The following is a 24,313-nucleotide window of genomic DNA, read 5'->3' as shown; positions in this document are numbered from 1 at the left end:
TGGGAAGCTTTGGAGCTATGGAGGAGAGTGCAGCAACAGGGATACAGAAGGCAAAGTGGAGAGATTCCCACACAGAGGACCGGTGCCGACCAGCACTCACCAGCCCGAGAGGCTTGTCTGCTCACCTGTGGGGGAGGGTGGGGGCTGGGAGCTGAGGCTCGGGCTTCGGAGGTCAGATCCCAGGCAGAGGACTGGGGTTGGCTGCATGAACACAGCCTGAAGGGGGCTAGTGTGCCACAGCTAGCCGTGAGGGAATCCGGGAAAAAGTCTGGAACTGCCTAAGAGGCAAGAAAACATTGTCTTGGGATGCACGAGGAGAGGGGGTTGAGAGCACTGCCTAAACGAGCTCCAGAGACAGGCACGAGCCGCAGCTATCAGCGTGGACACCAAAGACGGGCATGAAACGTTAAGGCTGCTGCTGCAGCCACCAAGAAACCTGTGTGCAAGCACAGGGCACTGTCCACACCTCCCCCCACCCCCGGGAGCCTGTGAAGCCCGCCACTGCCAGGGTCCCATGATCCAGGGACAACTTACCCAGGAGAACACACGGCATGCCTCAGGCAGTTGCAACATCACGCTGGCCTCTGCCACCGCGGGCTCGCCCCATATTCTGTACCCCTCCCTCCCCACGGCCTGAGTGAGCCAGAGCCCCCTATTCAGCTGCTACTTTAACCCCGTCCTGTCTGAGCGAAGAACAGATGCCCTCAGGAGACCTACACAGAGAGGCGGGTCCAAATCCAAAGCTAAACCCTGGGAGCTGTGCGAACAAAGAAAAAGGGAAATCTCTCCCAGCAACCTCAGGAGCAGCGGATTAAATCTCCACAATCAACTTGATGTACCCTGCAACTGCAGAATACCTGAATAGACAGTGAATCATCCCAAAATTGAGGCGGTGGACTTTGGGAGCAACGATATATATATATTTTTCCTTTTTCTCTTTTTGTGAGTGTGTACGTGTATGCTTCTTTGTGTGATTTTGTCTGTATAGCTTTGCTTTTACCATTTGCCCGAGGGTTCTGTCTGTCCATTTTTGGTGGATTTGTTTTTTGGGTTGGTTGCTCTCTTCTTTCTTTTTTTTTATTTTTGATAATTATTTTTTATTTTAATAACTTTATTTTTTTTTTTTATTTATTTTTTCTCCCTTTTCTTCTGAGCCGTGTGGCAGACAGCGTCTTGGTGCTCCGGCCGGGTGTCAGGCCTGTGCCTCTGAGGTGGGAGAGCCAAGTTCAGGACATTTGTCCACCAGAGACCTCCCAGCTCCACGTAATATTAAATAGCGAAAGCTCTCCCAGACATCGCCATCTCAACGCTAAGACCCAGCTCCACTCAAAAACCAGCAAGCTACAGTGCTGGACACCCTATGACAAACAACTAGCAAGACAGGAACACAACCCCACCCATTAGCACAGAGGCTGCCTAAAATCATAATAAGGTCACAGACACCCCAAAACACACCACTGGACGTGGTCCTGCCCACCAGAAAGACAAGATCCAGCCTCATCCTCCAGAACACAGGCACCAGTCCCCTCCACCAGGAAGCCTACACAACCCACTGAACCAACCTTTCCCACTGGGGACAGACACCAAAAACAATGGGAAGTACGAACCTGCAGCCTGTGAAAAGGAAACCCCAAACAAGGTAAGTTAAGCAAAATGAGAAGACAGAGAAACACACAGCAGATGAAGGAGCAAGATAAAAACCCACCAGACCAAACAAATGAAGAGGAAATAGGCAGTCTACCTGAAAAAGAATTCAGAGTACTGATAGTAAAGATGATCCAAAATCTTGGAAATAGAATGGAGAAAATACAAGAAATGTTTAACAAGGACCTAGAAGAAGTAAAGAGCAAACAAACAATGATGAACAACACAATAAATGAAATTTAAAATTCTCTAGAAGGAATCAATAGCAGAATAACTGAGGCAGAAGAACGGATAAGTGACCTGGAAGATAAAATAGTGGAAATAACTACTGCAGAGCAGAATAAAGAAAAAAGAATGAAAAGAATTGAGGACAGTCTCAGAGACCTCTGGGACAACATTAAATGCACCAACATTCGAATTATAGGGGTCTCAGAAGAAGAAGAGAAAAAGACAGGGACTGAGAAAATATTTGAACAGATTATAGTTGAAAACTTCCCTAATATGGGAAAGGAAATAGCTAATAGCTCATCAAGTCCAGGAAGCACAGAGAGTCCTATACAGGATAAATCCAACTAGAAACATGCCAAGACACATATTAATCAAACTATCAAAAATTTAATACAAAGAAAAAATATTAAAAGCAGCAAGGGAAAAACAATAAGTAACACACAAGGGAATCCCCATAAGGTTAACAGCTAAACTTTCAGCAGAAACTCTGCAAGCCAGAAGAGAGTGGCAGGACATTTAAAGTGATGAAAGGGAAAAACCTACAATCAAGGTTACTCTACCCAGCAAGGATCTCATTCAGATTCAATGGAGAAATCGAAAGCTTTACAGACAAGCAAAAGCTAAGAGAATTCAGCACCACCAAACCAGCTTTACAACAAATGCTAAAGGAACTTCTCTAGGCAGGAAACACAAGAGGAGGAAAAGACCTACAATAACAAACCAAAAACAATTAAGAAAATGGTAATAGGAACATAAATATCGATAATTACCTTAAATGTGAATGGATTAATGCTCCAACCAAAAGACACAGGCTCACTGAATGGATACAAAAACACGACCCATCTATATATGCTGTCTACAAGAGACGCACTTCAGACCTAGGGACACATACAGACTGAAAGTGAGGGGATGGAAAAAGAGATACCATGCAAATGGAAATCAAAAGAAAGCTGGAGTAGCAATTCTCATATAAGACAAAAGAGACTTTAAAATAAAGACTATTACAAGGGACAAAGAAGGACACTACATAATGATCAAGGGATCAATCCAAGAAGAAGATATAACAATTGTAAATATTTATGCACCCAGCATAGGAGCACCTCAATACATAAGGCAAATGCTAACAGCCATAAAAGGGGAAATCGACAGTAACACAATCATAGTAGGGGACTTTAACACCCGACTTTCACCAATGGACAGATCATCCAAAACGAAAATAAGTAAGGAAACACAAGCTTTAAATGATACATTAAACAACATGGACTTAATTGACATTTATAGGACATTCCATCCAAAAACAGCAGATTACACTTTCTTCTCAAGTGCTTATAGAACATTCCCCAGGATAGATCATATCTTGGGTCACAAATCAAGCCTTGGTAAATTTAAGAAAACTGAAATTGTATCAAGTATCTTTTCCAACCACAACGCTATGAGATGAGATATCAATTACAGGAAAAAATCTGTAAAAAATACAAATACATGGAGGCTAAACAATACACTACTTAATAACCAAGAGATCACTGAAGAAATCAAAGAGGAAATCAAAAAATACCTAGAAACAAATGACAATGAAAGCACGACAACCCAAAACCTATAGGATGCAGCAAAAGCAGTTCTAAGAGGGAAGTTTATAGTAATAAAATCCTACCTCAAGAAACAAACATCTCAAATAAACAACCTAATCTTACACCTAAAGCAATTAGAGAAAGAACAAAAAAACCCCAAAGTTAGCAGAAGGAAAGAAATCATAAAGATCAGATCAGAAATAAATGAAAAAGAAATGAAGAAAACAGTAGCAAAGATCAATAAAACTAAAAGCTGGTTCTTTGAGAAGATAAACAAAATTGATAAACCATTAGCCAGACTCATCAAGAAGAAAAGGGAGAAGACTCAAATCAGTAGAATCAGAAATGAAAAAGTAGAAGTAACTACTGACACTGTGGAAATACAAAGGATCATGAGAGATTACTACAAGCAAATCTATGCCAATAAAATGGACAACATGGAAGAAATGGACAAATTCTTAGAAAAGCACAACCTTCCAAGACTGAACCAGGAAGAAACAGAAAATATAAACAGACCAATCACAAGCACAGAAATTGAGACTATGATTAAAAATCTTCCAACAAAGAAAAGCCCAGGACCAGATGGCTTCACAGGCGAATTCTATCAAACATTTAGAGAAGAGCTAACACCTATTCTTCTCAAACTCTTCCAAAATATAGCAGAGAGAGGAACACTCCCAAAGCCAGTCTACGAGGCCACCATCACCCTGATACCAAAACCAGACAAAGGTATCACGAAAGAAAATGACAGGCCAATATCACTGATGAAGATAGATGCAAATATCCTCAACAAAATACTAGCAAACAGAATCCAACAGCACATTAAAAGGATCATACCATATCAAGTGTCCTTTATCCCAGGAATGCAAGGATTCTTCAATATAGGCAAATCAATGTAATACACCATATTAGCAAATTGAAGGAGGAAAACCATATGATCATCTCCATAGATGCAAAAAAGCTTTTGACAAAATTCAACACCCATTTATGATAAAAATCCTCTAGAAAGTAGGCATAGAGGGAAATTTCCTCAACATAATAAAGGCCATATATGAGAAACCCACAGCCAACATCATCCTCAATGGTGAAAAACTGAAACCATTTCCACTAAGATCAGGAACAAGACAAGGTTGCCCAGTCTCACCACTATTATTCAACATAGTTTTGGAAGTTTTAGCCACAGCAATCAGAGAAGAAAAAGAAATAAAAGGAATCCAAATCAGAAAAAAAGAAGTAAAGCTGTCACTGTTTGCAGATGACATGATACTATACTTAGAGAATCCTAAAGATGCTACCAAAAGCTACTAGAGCTAATCAATGAATTTGGTAAAGTAGCAGGATACAAAATTAATGCACAGAAATCTCTTGCATTCCTATACACCAATAATGAAAAATCTGAAAGGGAAATTAAGGAAACACTCCCATTTACCATTGCAACAAAAAGAATAAAATACCTAGGAATAAACCTACCTAAGGAGACAAAAGACCTGTATGCAGAAAACTATAAGACACTGATGAAAGAAATTAAAGATGATACCAACAGATGGAAAGATGTATATACCATGTTCTTGGATTGGAAGTATCAATACTGTGAAAATGACTATACTACCCAAAGCAATCTACAGATTCAATGCAATCCGTATCAAATGACCAATGGCATTTTTCACAAAACTAGAACAAAAGAATTTCACAATTTGTATGGAAGCACAAAAGACCCCGAATAGCCAAAGCAATCTTGAGAATGAAAAATGGAGCTGGAGGAATCAGGCTCCCTGACTTCAGACTATACTACAAAGCTACAGTAATCAAGACAGTATGGTACTGGCACAAAACCAGAAATATAGATCAATGGTACAGGGTAGAAAGCCCAGAGGTAAACCCATGCACATATGGTCACCTTATCTTTGATAAAGGAGGCAAGGATATACAGTGGAGTAAAGACATCCTCTTCCATAAGTGGTGCTGGGAAAACTGGACAGCTACATGTAAAAGAATGAAATTAGAACACTCCCTAACACCATATACAAAAATAAACTCAAAATGTATTAAAGACCTAAATGTAAGGCCCGACACTATAAAACTCTTAGAGGAAAACATAGACACAACACTGTATGACATAAATCACAGCAAGATCCTTTTTGACCCACCTCCTAGAGAAATGGAAATAAAAACAAAAATAAACAAATGAGAACTAATGAAACTTCAAAGCTTTTGCACAGCAAAGGAAATCATAAACAAGACGAAAAGACAACCCTCAGAATGGGCAAAAATATTTGCAAATGAAGCAACTGACAAAGGACTAATCTCCAAAATTTACAAGCAGCTCATGCAGCTCAATATCAAAGAAACAAACAACCTAATCCAAAAATGGGAGAAGACCTAAATAGACATTTTTCCAAAGACGATATACAGACAGCCAACAAACACATGAAAGAATACTCAACCTCACTAATCATTAGAGAAATGCAAATCAAAACTACAATGAGGTATCTCCTCATACCATTCAGACTGGCCATCATCGAAAAATCTACAAACAATAAATGCTGGAGAGGGTGTGGAGAAAAGGGAACCCTCTTGCACTGTTGGTGGGAATGTAAATTGATACAGCCACTATGGAGAACATTATGGAGGTTCATTAAAAAACCAAAAATAGAACTACTGTATGACCCAGAAATCCCACTATTAGGCATATACCCTGAGAAAACCATAATTCAAAAAGTCACGTAGCACAGTGTTCATTGCAGCTCTATCTACAATAGTCAGGACTCAGAAGCAACCTAAGTGTCCATCGACAGATGAATGGATAAAGAAGATGTGGCACATATATACAATGGAATATTACTCATCCATAAAAAGAAACAAAATTGAGTTATTTTTAGTGAGGTGGATGGACCTAGAGTCTTTCATATGGAGTGAAGTAAATCAGAAAGAGAAAAACAAATACCGTATGCTAACACATATATATGGAATCTAAAAATTAAAAAAAAGATGGTTCTGATGAACCTAGGGGCAGCACAGGAATAAAGATGCAGACATGGAGAATGGACTTGAGGACACAGGGAGGGGGAAGGTTAAGCTGGGACGAAGTGAGAGAGTGGCATGGACCTATATACACTACCAAATGTAAAACAGATAGCTTGTGGGAAGCAGCCACATAGCACAGGGAGATCAGCTCGGTGCTTTGTGACCACCTAAAGGGGTGGGATAGGGAGGGTGGGAGGGAGACGCAAGAGGGAGGAGATACGGGGATATATGTATATGTATAGCTGATTCACTTTGTTATAAAGCAGAAACACACCATTGTAAAGCAATTATACTCCAATAAAAATGTTTAAAAAAAAAATCTTATCAAAAGAAAAAAATCTTTATGTATGGTGATGGATATTAACTAGAGATTTTCTGGTGATCATTTCACAATCTATGCAAATAATTGAATCATTATGTCATCCAATTGAAATTAATATATGTAAATTATACTTCAATTAAAAAATAAATTTAAAAAGAATCATAAAGGTGGAGTTAATGAACTGATTATAGTCTTTTCTACATATGCATTTATTTTATCTCACAAACTATTAAACATATGGAATCTCCAAATTATGCACTTACAAGCCATTTCTAGTTTTGTCACAGTTCCCAAATTATCCAGATTGACCCATGTCATCAAATGGAAAGAAAAGGGTATTGTTTCTTTTACTGTAATTCTACTGTTTTACTAGAGTGTCACAGTGGCAACTTTCCAATCTAGTTTTGAGAATAGATCCCTTTGTCAAGCTTGGTCATAATTTGGGCAAACCCTCTACTTAAGCAGAACATAACTCAGTTATGAGGATAAAGATTCATTCGTGTTTGTAGGATATCAAAAATTCAGAAGTTTGACGTAATAGACTCACTGAATAAAAACTTTCAACTATAAAATTTTGTCAAGGTCTGTAACTTTTTAATACCTTTTACATTCTAATTTGCGTATATGCCACTATCAGTTTTCACTGAAACAGTCATTTTGATTCATCTGGAAGCACAATTGTTTTACTCTGGGCAATCTGAATATTTCCACACAAATTTTTAGATAATATAATTTATGTAAGAACCACAAGGTGTAAATTATTGCCATTGAAAAGGCAGTAATTTTGAATTCCTATAATGTATTTTAAATAAGCAAAAGTCTGTAAGGCTAAACAGTAGTATTTGTGCAATACTAGAAACAAAATGTTTTATTTCTTACATCTCACAAGAAAACTTGTACTATCTTCTCAGATAAAGCTACAAACATGGTTTATTAATTTCAATGATAAAAATTTTTGTGTAGAAATGAGCAATAAATAGATGTCTGTCTATAGAGTACACACACAGACAATGAGAGGTTGTATTGGTAATTAAAGGGCTAATTTTCCCAGATAGAAATTTTCTCTTTAAAATAGTAAAAACATGTGAAAAATGAACTGCCCCATATATTTTTAACTTATTCTGATCAATGAAACAAGGAGAGGAGTTCTCACAAATCTCTCTAAAAGGCCCTGTAAGTGAAACTTGTTTTAGAATCAAAAGGATTTAAGCTCTGATTATTAACTCATAACCAAGGAGGAACTATTTAATGAGATGGGCTTGTCCTCAACTTGACTACTACTTTCTAAATTCTGAATTACAACCTCATTATGTAATCTGATTTAATCATAGAGGAATGTGCTGTATAATTTTTAATTAATGCATCTTACTTTCTAATCTAATAAAACTGCAGAAATTTATATGTTAGAGAAGACTTTTTTAAAAAGCATGTGTTATTTTATGGTCACTTAATTTTACTGTCACCATGAAAAATTGAGAGAGAGTAAAAATAAAATGCATTTATACATACATGTATGATGAAACGTCTCTGTCATTCCTTTACTCTATGACAGTGCTCTCAAAGTGTGGTGTTAGGATGACTTGAGCCATTTAATCACCTAAAGAGCTTGTTTAAAAATTTGTTTCCCACGTTCCACCCCAACTCAGACTCATTGACCGAGAATCACCAGGCAGGGGTGTGGATCAGAAATGCATACAAAACAAGCATAGTTGGTGATACTGATGGAGCTAGTTCAAGGAGTGACCTTAAAGTGGCCCTGCTTTAGGGGCTATCGTCACATCTAAAATGTGTTCTATCCAGCTCCTTTAAAGTACACTTTAATGTCAGATGTGCATCTATTGTATATTTTGTGAGACTTCTTTTTAAATTGATGATTGGTAATTTGTGGGACTTCCCAAAATGATGGCAATAATTATGGATTTTAAAATATCACTAAATTAGTCTTAATTCTTGCTTTGATAGTAGCCCAAAGCTACTCAAATGTTGACTTGAACACACACTTGAGTGACAACACTGGATTAGTCATAATACAACACTAATATTTTCTGCTTCATTTCATGTCCTCCATAACATAAAAATCTCACTTCTCATGAAGATTCTGTTATGACCCCTGCCAGTGTGTGCCCTCTGTAGCTCAGCTCCAGTTAAGGATCATGATCTTTTTTATATTCCCATTAGCTGAGAAGATGTTATTTTTTTGTAGTTTGTGTTTTAACAGGTAGACTTTTGTTTCCCACATACAAAACTATAACATCAATTTTTTCTACACAGCCTCCTTTTCCCCAAACATCCCCCACAGCCCTGCAAGAAATATGAACATGCCCATCCTGTTGAGAATCACATTTCTGTTAAGTACCATCATGTTTCAAATGAAAGTTCAGATATTGATTCAAGTTGCCATTATTAATCTATGACCCAACTTAACAGCTTTACAAGATTGACTCCACAAGTCATGAGGCTAGTTCATGATGCTAGGACTCTGGGTTATCACTTGATATGAAGAAAGATCATCATGTGGTTGTAACTACATGACTGTCATTTGATGATGTTTTCTCTATCTCTCTGTCCTCTCTCTGGAATCATTCTTTGGTGGTATCTATTTCTGCACAAAATGGAAAGTTTAATTGGTCTTTTCAGGATCAATACAAAACATTTTGTAGCTGATTAAATAAAAAGTAGCTAATGATCATCTAAATCTAATACATTAGAAAACTTGTACTTCTAGGTGTCACCGGATTTAGGGGTTATGGAATATTTACAAGCTATATATTGACAATATAGGGGTAAGATTTCTTCTTTGGAGGAGATGCTCATTTAATTGAAGGTCCCAAGTAGATATAGAAATCCAGAGACATGAAAAGCATGAAGGATAAGAAATAGAGAAATGAACTGAAACTAAAATGAAAACTAAAATGCTATTAGAAAATTTAAGAAAGTCACAGTAATATTTTCAAAGTGACATATTGGGAAGAGAAAGTAGCAAATAGCTAAAACTACTGAGGCAGTACCAAAAAGTCAATAAGGAGAAAAATCTTCCTAAAAATGATGGATGATTTAATCAGGACAACTAGAATTAAATCAGAAGGAGAGAATGCACACAGGTAGTAAAATATGTCAGACCAAATTCTGTAGAGCTAGGAAAAAAATGGGTTATTGGATTCTTTAATAATAAGTGAAATCCTCTAAGTATCAAAAGAAACTAATAGACTTTTCCAGTTATGTACAAAAGGCATTCATTAACAATAGCACATTAGCATTTATTAAAGTTTTTTTGATGTTCTAGAAGATTCTAAAGCTTTCATTCGCTTTTTAATACAAATTATCCTGTGATTTCTGTCATTTTAAGTGGGTCACAGAATACCTAAATTTGAATGTTCCTTCATTTTTCTGCAGAATTTCAATAAATATTGTGTATTTCAATGAATCAACCACAACTAAATACTGATGTTCTACCACAAAAGTACAATGGCAACAAAATTATATACATCTGAAAGTTCCTTACTCTGGCAAACTCAACAGGCGTATGCAGGAAATCTAAAAGTGGACAGTATTACTTGAAGATTACCTTAGTTGCTCTTGTAGTTTATGTCTTATTATTAGCAACACAATATTATCCCATGTATTTCCATGTTATGTCCTTTGCACTTTGTTTAATTAATAGGATATTTTTAGGTACACATTTAATATGTAATGCTAATGATTATGTTTCTTTTGACAATCTTTTTCTGAAATAAATACACTTTCAGTATTACGAACTAAAGTTAGACTGTCCTGGCAACTTATTGTGATATGTTATAAGGAATGTTAATGCCATAATATGTTTGCTATAGGAATATTTGTTTGAGGTTTAAAGTTTTAAATGGCAGAACTGGTCCTTTGTAACACAGGATATTTGCATCTTCCTCTCTTTAAAGATGCTGGCTAGAGCCACTTGGTTTTAAAACATTATGAAAGGAGTCATATCCAACTTGACCATAGCATTTCCATCAACTCTTTGAAAGCTACTTTAAACTTCTTTTCCATTAAAATGAGGATTGCCCATCAGATTACTCTGAACTAGCTTCCTTTGTATTTGTCTACTAATCCCTCTAGTATAATAGAATTTTTACAGTATTTAACAAGCAACAGAAATAGTCTTTAAAAATTTGAGTCCAGATCTGCCGAGGGTTCATGTGAAGTGAATATGATCTCCTGAATTTTGGGTTTATTCTGACCAAAAAAGGGGCACAGTTAAGAATCCCTGAGATGACTGTGGTTGACATTAGCCTGTTTATGTGGGCGTGTGGAAACTTGCTGGAGCCATCAAGTTTCAGTTGACTGTACAGCTGAGTTTTCACCACACCCTTTCACTTCTCAAGCTTTTGCATCACACTGCATGAGCAATCCTGCCTCTTGTATATGTTGATTTTAATCATCCACATCCCATGTGAGGGTTGGACTTCATTCCTTAGTAAAGGTTGTTGTACTTGTGATAACCTATTAACATTTCTCAAATTTAAATAGTACATTATCTGTAATTGTGTTATTAATTTTTCCTCCTACCAGTAATGTGTTTAGAGTTGATTCACTATATGGTATTTTCTTATCGGAGAAGAAAAAAGAAACTAGAAATGAAAATACAATTTCTAGTTAGAAAAAAAAAAGTAATATTTAAGGAAGCAAAGGAGACCTTAACGGGGAAGCCAGATCTCCAGGGAAATTCTGAAACAAGTGACAGTGAAGCCTAGGTTAGAATAAAGGCTAAAAGTAGACTAACAGGATACAAAACATGCTTATTGCAAACAACCAGTGCCATAAAAATCAGTGCCATAAAGGACATATTATCAAGTATTCCTTACAACTTTCGGTATGTGTTATGTTTTATGAATCTTAATGTTGTGAATAGAGATTTTTATACAGTATATTAACATGAAAAAAAATCAGGTAAAAGTTAAATTTCATGCAGCATTTGGTATTTTATCCATGTCCAGGTAAACGGATGAAAAACTCAATTTTATCTACATACTAGTCATGTAAATGTGGCATACTACATGCATGTATTCTAAGAGATTTATATTTAATTTTCACTTGCTGAAATTTTTTCCTATTCAGTTCTTCTTTGTTCATATGGATTATTATTGTCCTTGTTGAAATAATTCCAAATGTCTGTCAGTGGACAAATGGATAAATAAGTGTGATATAAGTTATGTTGATAGTTATTATTCAGCCTTAAAAAGGAATCAAATTCTGATACATATAATATGCATAAACCTTCAAGACATTATGCTAAGTGAAATAAGTCAGATACAAGGACGAATATTGTATGATTCTACTTATGAGATACCTACAATAGTCAAATTCAGAAAGAAAGTAGAATAGTAGTCATCAGGGGCTGGGGTAGTAGTGAGGGTGGAGAAGGAAAAATGGGGAATTTTAAAGATACAGAGTTCTAGTTTTTGATGAAAAAGTTCTGAATATGGATAGTCATGTTGGCTGCACAAGAATGTGAGTATACTTAATGCCAATGATTTGTATACCTAAAAATGGTTAAGATGGAAAAATTTTATATACATTATACCACAGTTTTTTACAAAAGGACGTTAGAGAGCTTGAAACATTTGGGAGTCCATTTGGGATCCTAGTGTCACTTCGGGGACACGGTGAAATCGAGCTAGAAAGGATGTTGAGAAGCACAAAATAGTGGGCTAAGATCAATATCAATTAGCAATAAAATAGCTGTTATCTAATGTAATTGATCATTTTAATGACTTATTTTAGTCAACATTTGCATATAAAGACATTTAAGGAAAATTCTACTTTTAAGAAATGTTCAGAATATTATACTTCATTCTTCTGTTTACTTGTTAAGACTGAACAGACATGAATCAGTTGAAACAGATTTGTTTACAAAGAACTTCAGAAAAAGACAAGTGAGAAAATAAGTTCAGTCAAATTATATGCTGAGATTCCTAACAACTCAAGTCAACTTCCATGTACGTTGTTTATTTCTATTTTAAAGATTAACAGTGAATAACTCGTTAGTTAAAAATTATGCAAAGGGGAACTGAGGAATAGATGACAAAGCTGTTTTAGGTAGGAGCAGGCTTCATGAGCTTAATGAGTTGAAAGATATGAATATTTTATGCTGACATGTTAAATTTTTAAAAGTGAAGTGTATTAAAAGTGAGAGAACCAGTGTATTTTGTAAGTCTCTTAAACTTCTTAAAACATACAAATGTTATACTATTCTCTTCTACATTTTCAAAGAATTAAATTAGATATTTTAAACTTTACATATTTTTCTTCCTGTGATTCTCTAATTCTTTCAGATTTATTACCCTCCTAATCCCCAAAGTTTTCAGACTGTTTTTAAAAAAGCAGGGGTGGATGTCAGCAAAAATAGTAGAGGAAGGACCTCTGAACATTTGTTCTTCCATAAAAGCAATTGGCAAAATTATCAGAAGAATCTTTTCAGAATTCTGGAAATTAACCAAAGGCTTGCAGCAACCCAAGGAGTATTAATGCAAGAAAAATGGTTGACTCTCAAGAACAGTGAGCTTTTGGGCATTTTATCATGTTCTAGCCCTATGCTGCTCTCCAGCTCAGTGGTAGCTGTAATAGGTAACATTCTGCATTCCCGGTGCAGCACGGCATCTACAGCAGTGAGCAAGTAGAACTGGATCTCTTTCAAAGCCTTATTTCCAAAGTATGGTCATTATTTTACCTGTCTGAAGGGTCCCTGGAAGACCCACTTTCAAGGCTGACTTGGAACACACCCTATACTAAAAGCCTTCTTCCTTACATTGCAGTGAAAACAATTAGTCAAGTGCTTTATCTTTGCAGCTGCCTGGGGAGATTGATAACTATTGGGGAACACAGATTAACCAAACATCTTAAGGAAAACCTGAAGAATGAGATGCCTATAGTGGCTCTCAAAGACTCAGACATATATTGCAGGGAATCTAGAAGGCCACATGCATGTGTAGAGCTATGTGCCTGCTGAGGAAAGACCTTAGAAGACTACAGTGCCTCATCTTTGGCTGACCATAAGGCCATGGTAAGCAGAAAGTGGGAACTTACAGTGTAGCTGAAAATTAATCTGGCTGAATGTTGAAAGCATACAAAGTACACACAAGCCCCTCAGCAAAGACAGAAAATTTGGTTCCAGTCCTTTAAGGAAACCTGATCAGCAACTGCGAGGCCAACCAAGTAGAGACTTAAGTGGCCACATGTGACAAAGAATACAGATTTCACATTAGTACAGGAAAATCACTAAACAAACAGCAGTGGCTATAGAAAACAGCAACAACAAACCCTGGGTAGAGGATATCATCTGATTTACGGAGTTGTCACATTATTCGAAATGTTCAGTTTGCAAAAAAAGAAGTTTGCCAAGAAGCAGAAAAGAATAGCCCATGCATGGGGAAAAGCAATCAATAGAAACAATCTGAGGAAGTGCAGATGTTTTCATTAGATGAAAACAAAACTTTAAATCAGCTGTTTTAAGTAATGTTCAAAAGAGCTAAAGGAAAGTATGCCCAAATGAGTTTTTATGAATTATGAAAATGGTATCTCAAATAGAAAATGTCGATTAGGAAACAGAAATTATAAAAAGGAACCAAATAAAAATTCTGGAGTTGAAAAGTATAATAACCACTTGAATAATTTACTAGAGGGGTTCACCAAACAATTCTCAGTAAATTTTAAAATACTGAAATCTTTTTCTGAACACAGTGGTATGAATCAGTAATAGGAGGACAACTGGAAAATTAACAAAATGTGGAAATTAACACACTCTTGACTAACCAATGGATCAAAGAAGTAGTCAAAAGAGAAACCAAAATATATCTTGAAACGAAAATGGAAACACAATACACCAAAATTTATGGGATGCGGGAGAAGCAGTTCTAAGAAGGAAGTTTATAAAGATAAAGGCTCTATTAACAAGAGAGATCTAAAATAAACTACCCAACTTTACACCTCAAGGAACCAGAAGAACAAAGTCCAGTTAGTATAAAGGAAGGAAATAACAAAGATCAGAGCAAAAATAAATGAAGTAAATAGAAAAATAGGAAAATAAATCAATGAAACTAAGAAGACTTTTTTGAAAACAGACTTTTAGATGACTTACCAAGAAAAAGAGGACTCAGTTTTATAAGTCAAAAGGGAGACATTGCATTGGCTACCACAGAAATACAGCAAGTTGTAAGAGACAACTATGAGTAATTGTATACCAACAAATTAGACAGTCTAGAAGAAATGGATAAATTTCTAGAAACATACAGCCTACCAAGTTTGAATCTTGAACAAAATCTGAACAGACCAACAGATTGTATCATTCATCAAAAACCTCACGACCAAAAAAAGTCTATAATCAGATAGTTTCACAGGTGATTTCTACTGAACATTTAAAGAATTAAACAGCAATTATTCTCAAAAAAAAAAAAAAAATTGAATACAGTAGGAGAAAACACTCCCAAACTATTTTAAGAGGGTAGCCCTACTCTGATACAAAAGCCAGATAAGAATAGTACAAAACAATAAAAAATAAAAAACTACAGACCAATATCTCAGATGAATATAGTTGCAAAAATACTCAAAGTATTAGCAAACTGAATTCAACACATTTAAAGGATTATACACCATGATCAAGTGAGACTGATCCCTGGAAGTCAAGGATAGTTACCACATGAAAGTCAATAAATGCAATACACCACATTAGTAGAATGAAAGAAAAAAACATATGATTATCTAAATTATCTTAAGACAGTCAGTTAGATGGTTTACAATCCTAAGATTCATATGGAACCACAAAAGATCCCAGATAACCAAAGCAATTTCTTCTTAAGCAGGAAGCATCACACGTCCTGATTTCAAATTACATTACAAAGCTATAGTAATCAAACCATAAAAAGACACAGACCCGTGGCACAGCATCAAGAGCTGGACTCTAGTTACTACTATCAGGAATGAAAGTAGACATTACTACCAAACTTACACAAATGAAAAACAAGTTTAGGGGGTTATTATGACCAATTGTATGCCAACAAATTAGGTAATGAATTGATACATTGTGAACAAGATACAAAATACCAAAACAGACTAAAAAATGAAATCTGAACAGTCTAATAAAAAGTAAAAACACTAATTAGTGATCAAGATAGCTTTCCACAAAGAATAACCCAGATCCAAATGGCTTCATTGGCGAGTTCTACCAAATGTTTAAGTACGAATTCGTCAAACTGTTCAAAAAAAATAGAAGAGGGAATACTTCCTAACTTAATGAAGATAGTTTTATCCCGATACGAAAATTAGACAAAAGACAATATCACAAGAAATACAGATCAGTATCTCTTAGCAGTATGGTTGCTATAATTCTCCAAAAATATTAGAAAATTGAATTCAGAAGCTTAGTAAAAGGAGTATATCCCATTACCAAGTGGAATTTATATCATGACTACAAGGTTTGTTCATCAATATACTATACCAATAGAATAAAGGGAACAAATGCACACTCATATTGGTAGATGTAGAAAAAGGAACTTGACCCAACATCCCTTCATGATAAAAAAAACACTCAAGCCAGCAACAGAAGGTACCTTGCTCAACCTGATAAAGGGCATCAACGATAAACCGACAGCTAACATTACACTTAATGATGAAAGAACTAAAGCTTTCCCTCTAAGAACAAGACAAGACATCCATTCTCAACACTTCTATTCAACATTGTACTGGAGGTTCTAGTCAGGGTAATCAGGCAAAAAAAAAAATAAAAGTCCAGTCATATTCAAAAGAAAGATGTTGAACTATATTTGCAGATAACATGATCTTACACATAAAAAACTATAGAATCCATACATATTAAGAAACTATTAGCATTAATGAGTTCAGCAAGGTTGCAGAATACATGACTAATAAGCAAAAAATCATTTGTGTTTCTCTATACCAGTTGTTACTGGCTGAATTGTATGCCCTCCAAATTCATATGGTGAAGCCCTAATACATAGTACCTCAGAATGTTACTGTTATTTGGAGATCAGTTCTTTAAAGAGGATATATTAAAATGAGGCTGTTAGTGTAGGCACTAATCCAATCTGACTGGTGTCCTTAATAAGAGAAAATTTGGACATAAAGAAAGAGAGACTTCAGGGATGCACTCGCACAGAGCCAAGATTATGTGAGGGCACTTAGAGAAGGCAGCTATCCGCAAACCAAGGAGAGAGGCCTCAGAAGAAACCAAACCTGCTGACACTTTGATCAGTTCCAAAACTGAGAAAATTTATGTTGTTTAAGCTACTCAGCATGTGGTATTGTTTTGGCAGCCATAGCAAATTAATATGCTAGCCATGAACAATTTAGAAGTGAAATTTAAAAATTCCATTTATAATAGCATAAAAAACACTTAGGAATATATGTAACGAAAGTAGTACAAGGATAGTACACTGAAAACTACCATTTTGAAAGAAATTAAAGACCTAGATAAATGGAAAGACATTGCATTTAAATGGATTGCAAGATTTTCAAGATTTCTTATTGTTAAGATGGCAGAAGTCTCCAAGTTAATCTACAGAGTAAATTTAATCCCTATCAAAATTCCAACTACTATTTTTGCCCAGTAACCAAAATAGCTTGCTGCTGGCACTAAGATACACATATAGATCAATGTGATAGAATTAAGGGTCCAGATATAAACCAGTCTATGGCCAATTGATTTTCAATAATGATGCGAAGTTCATTCAATGAGAAAATAATTTTGTCCAAAATGGCTGAGACAACTGTATATCCACATACAAAAGAATAATTTTGGTCCCCTTCCTCACACTGAATACAAATATTTAAACAAGATGAATCGGAAATCTAAAAAAATTTAAGAGCTAAAACTATAAAACTCTTAGAAGAAAACAGGGGTGTAAATCTTTGTGACCTTAAATTAGGCACGGGTTTCTTATATATGGTGCCTAAAGCAGAAACAAAGAAATATATTTAAATTGTATTTAATCAGAATTTTTAAAAGATGTGCATGAAAAGACTATCAAGAAAGTAAAAAGGCAATCCATACAATGGGAGAAAATGTTAGCAATTCATATATCTGACAAGAGCTAGGGTTCAGAATATATGAACATTTACATCTCAATAATGAAAAAAACAACCCAGTTAAAAAGGAGCAAAGGGTTTGGATAGGCAGTTCTCCAGAGAAGATACACAAATGCCCCGTAAGCACCTGAAAAGATGTTCAGTATCAATAGTCAGTAGGGAAATATAAATCAAAACCACAATGTGATACTACTTCACACCAACCAGGATAGCTATAATTTTTTTTTAATGGGAAATAACAAATGTTAGTGAAGATGAGAAGAAATTGGGCCCCTCATACATTGCCGAGAATGTAAAAAAGGTGTAGCCATTATGGAAGACAGTTTGTCATTTCCTCACAGAGTTAAATAGAGTCACTGTATCATCCATGTATCCACATATATTGTGCAAGTTGTACATGATGTTCATAGCATCATTATTCATAATAGCCCCAACGTGGGAACAGCTCAAATGTCCATCAACTGCTGAATATATAAAATGTAGTATATCCATTCAATGGACTATTATTTGGCAATAAAAAGGAATACAGTACTGATATATGCTACAGCATGGATGAACCTTGAAAACATGGTAAATGAAAGAAGTCAGACCCAAAGTCACATGTCATATGATTCTTTTCATGTGAGGGATCCAGAATAGGCAAATCCATAGAGACAGAAAGTAGATTAGTGGTTGCCAGAGTCTGTGGGGGAGGGGACTGGGGAGTAACTGCTAATGGGCATGAGGTTTTTTGGGGTGATGAAAATGGTTCTGGAATTAGATGGTCCTATGGGTATACTAAAATCCACTGAATTGTATGCTTTAAACAAGTGAGTCTAGAGCTATGTCAATTATAAATCAATAAAAAATTCATATGGTGAAGATGAAAAAGAGAAAAAAGAAAACAAGATGAATGCAAGGTGAGGAAAGGAAATGCAGTAGAAGCCATCAGGGTTGAATATTAGTCATGTGGTGGCATGTGGTGCAGAGCACTTCAGCAGTTAACACAAGGCCCATGATCTGTGCTAGGAATAATAGCCTCCACTAGGGGCTCTGCAGAAGCACAACTTCTGCGAAACGTATTTCCTGTGGTTCAGACATTTTTTAATCAGTTCAGAAAAATCTCGGTTGACAATGTCCACAACAATCAGCATTTTCAGAACTTTTCTGAGTGTTCCATATTAGGTATTGTGCAGCATATTCCTTAATATGTTTCATTTATTAATGCCCTTACACTTTTTAGGTGTTGCTAGGCTGCACCCTGCAGGCCTGTGTACCTTGTAGTTGCCCAGACCCGAGACTGAAGGAGCCTGAAAATGGCAACAGAGAACGATATTGGATAGGGGGTCTTACAGGTCTGAAACAAAGGGTCCTGGAGCAACACCTCACCGTGTACAGCAGACGGGACAGGGCAGCCATCTTCACTACTCGGGGAAGGAGGAGGCTACCATTTATAGGGGGAATTGACATCAGGTTTGTTCATCAGTTACCAGGGAAACCAGCAGCGTGGGCACGTCTTTTACAGCCCCTCAGGTTAATGAACGTCACAAGGGCAGATGTTTCTCTTTAATAAATGAGCAGGCGGCGCCGTTCTGGCCTAAGGATTAGAACAATCACTAGCTGGGGGAGAGGGCAAGCAAGTTCGTATAAGTAGGATGCAGGTGAAGTAGGGACCGGTGGACGAGGGGATGTAGAAAAAGCAGGAGAGCAGCCATCTTGAGTGGCCTGGCCATACACTCCACCCTACATACCCCACACCACCTTTACCATCTTGGTCCACCCCCTTCCCCAGTATACCTAGGTCAGGTGTGCAGAGGCGTACTGCAACCAAGTACCACAGAGACAATACAGAGTCTAAGCGGTGGGCAAACTTTGGGGCCAGTCACTTATTGGCTCAATTTTTCATGGACGTCCACAGGAGGACGACAACGGCATGTTGCCATAGACCCTGCAATCAAATTCATTTGGCAGTGAGGCCATCGTTGTTACCTAGCCCACGAACAGATTCCCTCCACTTAGATGAGAGATGAAATGTAAGGTATTTAACAGGCACAATACAGGGATCATGACCATTAAGCAAAATACAAGCAGTAACAGCATTCTGAGATAATACCACACCTACCTGTGGCTTTTGTCGCGGCCTGCAGTACCACACCACCCGTCCACACTCAGTCCGCACAGTTGATGTCAAATACTGGAGAGGCGGAGTAACAGACCACAGGTTAAAATAATGGTGCTTTTCTCCATTATGGGGCCCGGATTAATTACCTTAGTAGTCTTAGGCGGGGCCGGGTGGAAGACAGGTGAGATCTGTAAGTCCCTTTTGTAATTCTATTCCCCACACAGGGCAGCAAACCCAAACTATTGAGGACTTACTTGCCAGTCCCAGGGCCATTTTATAATGTGTTTCTCGGTGGGTAGATTCTGTGGCAAGGGCAAAAGTGAGTCATTGTCCTGACCTATAATCAATCGGCAGCGGTCCTTTGGTGGTCAACAGTTGAACTTGGATGGTGTTGACTAGTTGTCTCTGGGTTAACGTGGCGTAGGCACTGGGATGATTGCTCCTGGAATGTTCGGTTATAGATTTCACATCTCAATTGTTGTTTAAGTAGTCCTTTCATCCTTTCAGTTAGCCCAGCAGCAGTGGAGTTGTAGGGCAGGTGGAAATGCCAGCATATGTCATTTTTAGAGGCCCATTCCTGCACTTTGTGGTGGGTAAAGTGGGTTCCTTGGTCACTATCAATGTCGATGGGAGTCCTGTATGTCGTGCACAGCTCTTCTAGACCCTGAATAGTGGGTTTTTGCATTGCTCGATGACTTACGTAGGCCTTTTATGTCTTCCACCTGTTGTAATGCATTGTAGACTGCATATAGCTGTTGTTCGCTCACACTGTATCGTTGCTCTGACCATTGCCATAGCTATGACCAAAAAAGGGTAGTCTTATCATTTTGCCATTGTCACAGGCCCCAGCGAAACCTGGGTAACTGGCCATGTCTAATTCACAAGTCTGTTCCTGAGTTATTATCCCTAAAGCCTGTGTCTGTAATTGTTTAGGGGCGGTGGGTCAGGGGTATGCCTGTATTTTGTAGATAATCCAGGTCCTTGCGTTCTGTCTGTATTCACCAGCCATCCCTGTGCAGTCAAGATGAACCATGAGCACGGGGCTGCTACTCTTAAACTTGAAAGAGACTCTGAGGTTAACAGGCTATTATCAACATAAATGGAAGAGAACGATCTCTCTCATGGTCGACAGCTGCCAGGGGCACGCCCACGCTGGTGGACGGCCGCCTCGGGATTGCCTCTCACAACTTTGGGGCCCCACGTGCTAGTGGACAGCCACCCCAGGCTTAACTCCACAAGTGTCCATTCCCTGTTCTTATTTCCCAACATCTCAGTGCTCATGGGAGTTTCCCTGGTGTCCTGACTTGTTCACCAACTGTTGTGCTGCACTCTGCAGGCCTGCAAGCCTTGTATTGTAGTTGCACAGCCTGGACACTGAAGAAAGAGCCTTGAGACAGTGACAGAGATCAGTAATATTGGATAGGGGATCTTACCTGTCTGAAATAAGGGTCCTGGTGCAATGCCCCACACGTACAGCAGACAAGCCACAGCAGCCATCTTTACTGCTTGGGGAAGAAGGAGGCTACCATTTATAGGGGGAATTGATGTCAGGTTGGCTCATCAGTTACCAGGGAAACCAGGTGGCGCATGTCCCTTACAGCCCCTCAGGTTAACAACCATCATGAGGGCAGATGTTTCCCTTTAATAAACTAGCAGGTGGAGCCAAAGGATTAGAACAATCACTAGCTGCGGCAGGGGGCAAGCACTGTTCACGTGAGTAGGTGAAGCAGGGACCGGTTGAGCCGGGATGTACGAAGAGCAAGAGAATAGCATACTGAGTGGCCTGATCATACAGGAGTGTACAATTCCATTTTAATAATTTGATTTTACTATTTTGAGCTGCACATTTTTTGCACTTTGCTATTTACTGGTCAAAAAAACTTCAGCTTATTAAGATTCAGAAAGAAGACAGTATAAACATGTATGCCATTTTAATGCAATATGTTATTTCATTATGAAAGAGGCAAATATAATTATATTTTAATTTCATCTAAATAGTAAATGTACTATTGATATGAGGATAAAAGGCATTAAGTATTCTTGCATGCTAAATGTCCCTGTAAACAAAGAGTGATATTAGCTGTTATGTAATTTTTTAAAATGCTTATTTCATTCAAAACACTCTATTCATAAAATTTTTACTTAAGATTATGAAAGAGCAAAAAGCTGAAATATCCATCAATAGGATAATGAAATCTTGGTTGATTCTGAAAGTCAGCCAAGATGAAGGAATGAATCTTGTAATTGAGTACCAGAGGTAAAAAAAATTAGCCCTATTAAATGAGGAGAAAGAGGAAATGCCTTAGACCTAGAGGAAAGGTCATAATATTAGATTAGGACTGAATAAAAGCAGTCCACTACTAGCAATTTCCCTTTACTTGACAGCAATTATAGAAAGTTTTAACAAATTCTATTAAAATGGACAAAAACTATCTCCTAAAATAATAATAGATTACAATAAATACTAAGTACTCCACAGCCTGTATTACATCTCAGTTTTTTCAAAACGAGCTTGATGATTTCTTGAGTATCCTGTTAGCCAAGTTTCAATTTGGGAGAGATGATAGAATTGGAGGTGGGATGAGATGGGTAATTGTAATTACCTTTATGCAGATAGTATTGCACTTGGAATGTGTAGAAATGGCTTTGAAGGTTGGTGTAGATAAGGGGTTGCGAACAGGTTGGAAATCTGTGCAGACTTTAGCTCAGGTGCTAATGTCAGCCCAAAGTTCTCTGTTGGTGAGAATGATTCTGATATAAAATCTTAAGATCTTAAAGGAGGGTGTTCAGTGAATTCCAGACCTTTGTCATGGACAAGGAACTCAAGTGCTGCTCCTTTGTGATTCCTGATTCATTTGTTCCTCGAGAGGTTAGCTAAAATTAAGCCAGTGAGTAAAAAACAAACAAAAAACCCCCAGCAATTCAGTTCTTACAACTATAGTAAATAGAAACAAAGCTCACTCTTTATAACTCTTCTCTTTAGTCAGATGGAAGATGAAACTTTTTCCACAGAGATATCTTAATTTCTCTCCATGAAAGTGAAATAGATTATTCTGTGGTGAAACATATATGGCAAACTTAGATCATTTAGGCCACAAAGTATACTACTTTTAATTAGCCAGGATTTTATATGAGTAATAAACTTTCCATTCCACTCTGAACATACCATCCTATATACATTTTAGTTGTTACTTGCTATAATGTAAAGGGAAAATAATTTTTTTTACAAATAATTATTGGTTGACATTTAAGGCAATGTACCAAAGCCTAACTTTATTTTGATTTGTTCTTTCTTACTTAGTTCTGAGCACTAAATCATCATGCATGATTGATTTATGCTTACCTGCGTCTTCTCCCATACTAAAGTATTTTCTATGTGGACAGCTCTTCAGAATAAGATTAAGATATGAGTAAAATGAAACAGGACCAGTGAGATAGACAAAACACATAAAAGCCTCTTCAGACTTACTCTGAATTACCACTTGACTCCCTTTCGATTTTTGGCGTCAAATTTCCAGTTAAGGTATAAAGCTTCAATCAGGAGGGCAAAGCATTGCTGACAACAAACAAGAAACTAAACACTGCTAATTTGCACATATAATAATAAAGGAGAAAAGAAAGAAAATGATACCAGGGAGAGGCAGGGACTTGTTTCTTCTCAGAGAAACAGGAAACACCCGTTTTTCTACTGTGAAAGGGGAGGGAAATATTCCAGACTAAAGAAGAGTTGCTTTCTTGAAATGGCTCCTCCCGGGTCCCCATAATTTTGCATATAAATGGGAAATGGAGCTGTACTGAACGTTTTAGGAAGCTTTCTGCAAGGATTCGTGAAGTAAGTGAGGTCAGTAGGGATACAGACAAAAAAAATCGACGTTAATTAAATGACAATAAGATTTTGATAGGAAGATTCATTTTTCCAACTTACTGTTAAATAAGTATCTCAGGCACTCAACTTTGTATGTAATGTTACATAGAACTTAACTCTTGGTTGAGCATAAGTAAAAGAACCAGGTTTTCTAAGTAAGGTGAGGAGGGGGAAATCACCTGGTTGGGAGAAAGCTCAGGAGAGAGGAAGTAGCATTAAAGAGTGTGTATCCATGACGAGTTTACATATTCCAAAATAAATAGAAAACTGAGTACTGGATTGAGGAAAACATGCTACACTTCCTGTTTCTCTTCTGCTCACCAGCTAAGGAACCATGAGAAAGGCATTCTTTCGGCATCAAATTGGCAAGAGTAGTTTATCTGGATCCACTTCCAGTGGGTACTGAGACAAAATTAAGGTGGTATTGATGGCACCCATACATTTTTTAGAGCATGGAAAAGACTGGACAAGAATAGACTAACAGGACC

At 37.1% G+C, this 24,313-nt stretch overlaps 1 long non-coding RNA gene across 10 annotated transcripts in view; it reads right to left on the bottom strand.

Annotated features, from left to right (window-relative positions):
• The window catches only part of LOC132357669 (uncharacterized), a 66,853-nt gene extending 43,282 nt beyond the window's left edge, over positions 1 to 23,571 (bottom strand). For 4 of the 10 annotated variants that reach the window (XR_009500258.1, XR_009500266.1, XR_009500264.1 and 1 more), the window contains exon 1: positions 19,961 to 21,839. This is a non-coding gene — a long non-coding RNA (uncharacterized LOC132357669). Of the gene's footprint in view, positions 1 to 19,960; positions 21,840 to 22,563; positions 23,115 to 23,429 lie in introns of those variants that run through there. The other 6 variants (XR_009500270.1, XR_009500271.1, XR_009500269.1 and 3 more) reach the window with 6 other exon arrangements.
• Positions 23,572 to 24,313: the final 742 nt, after the last annotated feature.

Source organism: Balaenoptera ricei, chromosome 2, assembly GCF_028023285.1.
Source record: "Balaenoptera ricei isolate mBalRic1 chromosome 2, mBalRic1.hap2, whole genome shotgun sequence".
In the NCBI taxonomy this organism is placed as follows: domain Eukaryota; kingdom Metazoa; phylum Chordata; class Mammalia; order Artiodactyla; family Balaenopteridae; genus Balaenoptera; species Balaenoptera ricei.
Note: the sequence above shows the minus strand (reverse complement) of the source record. Positions and strands in the feature narration are given on the sequence as shown.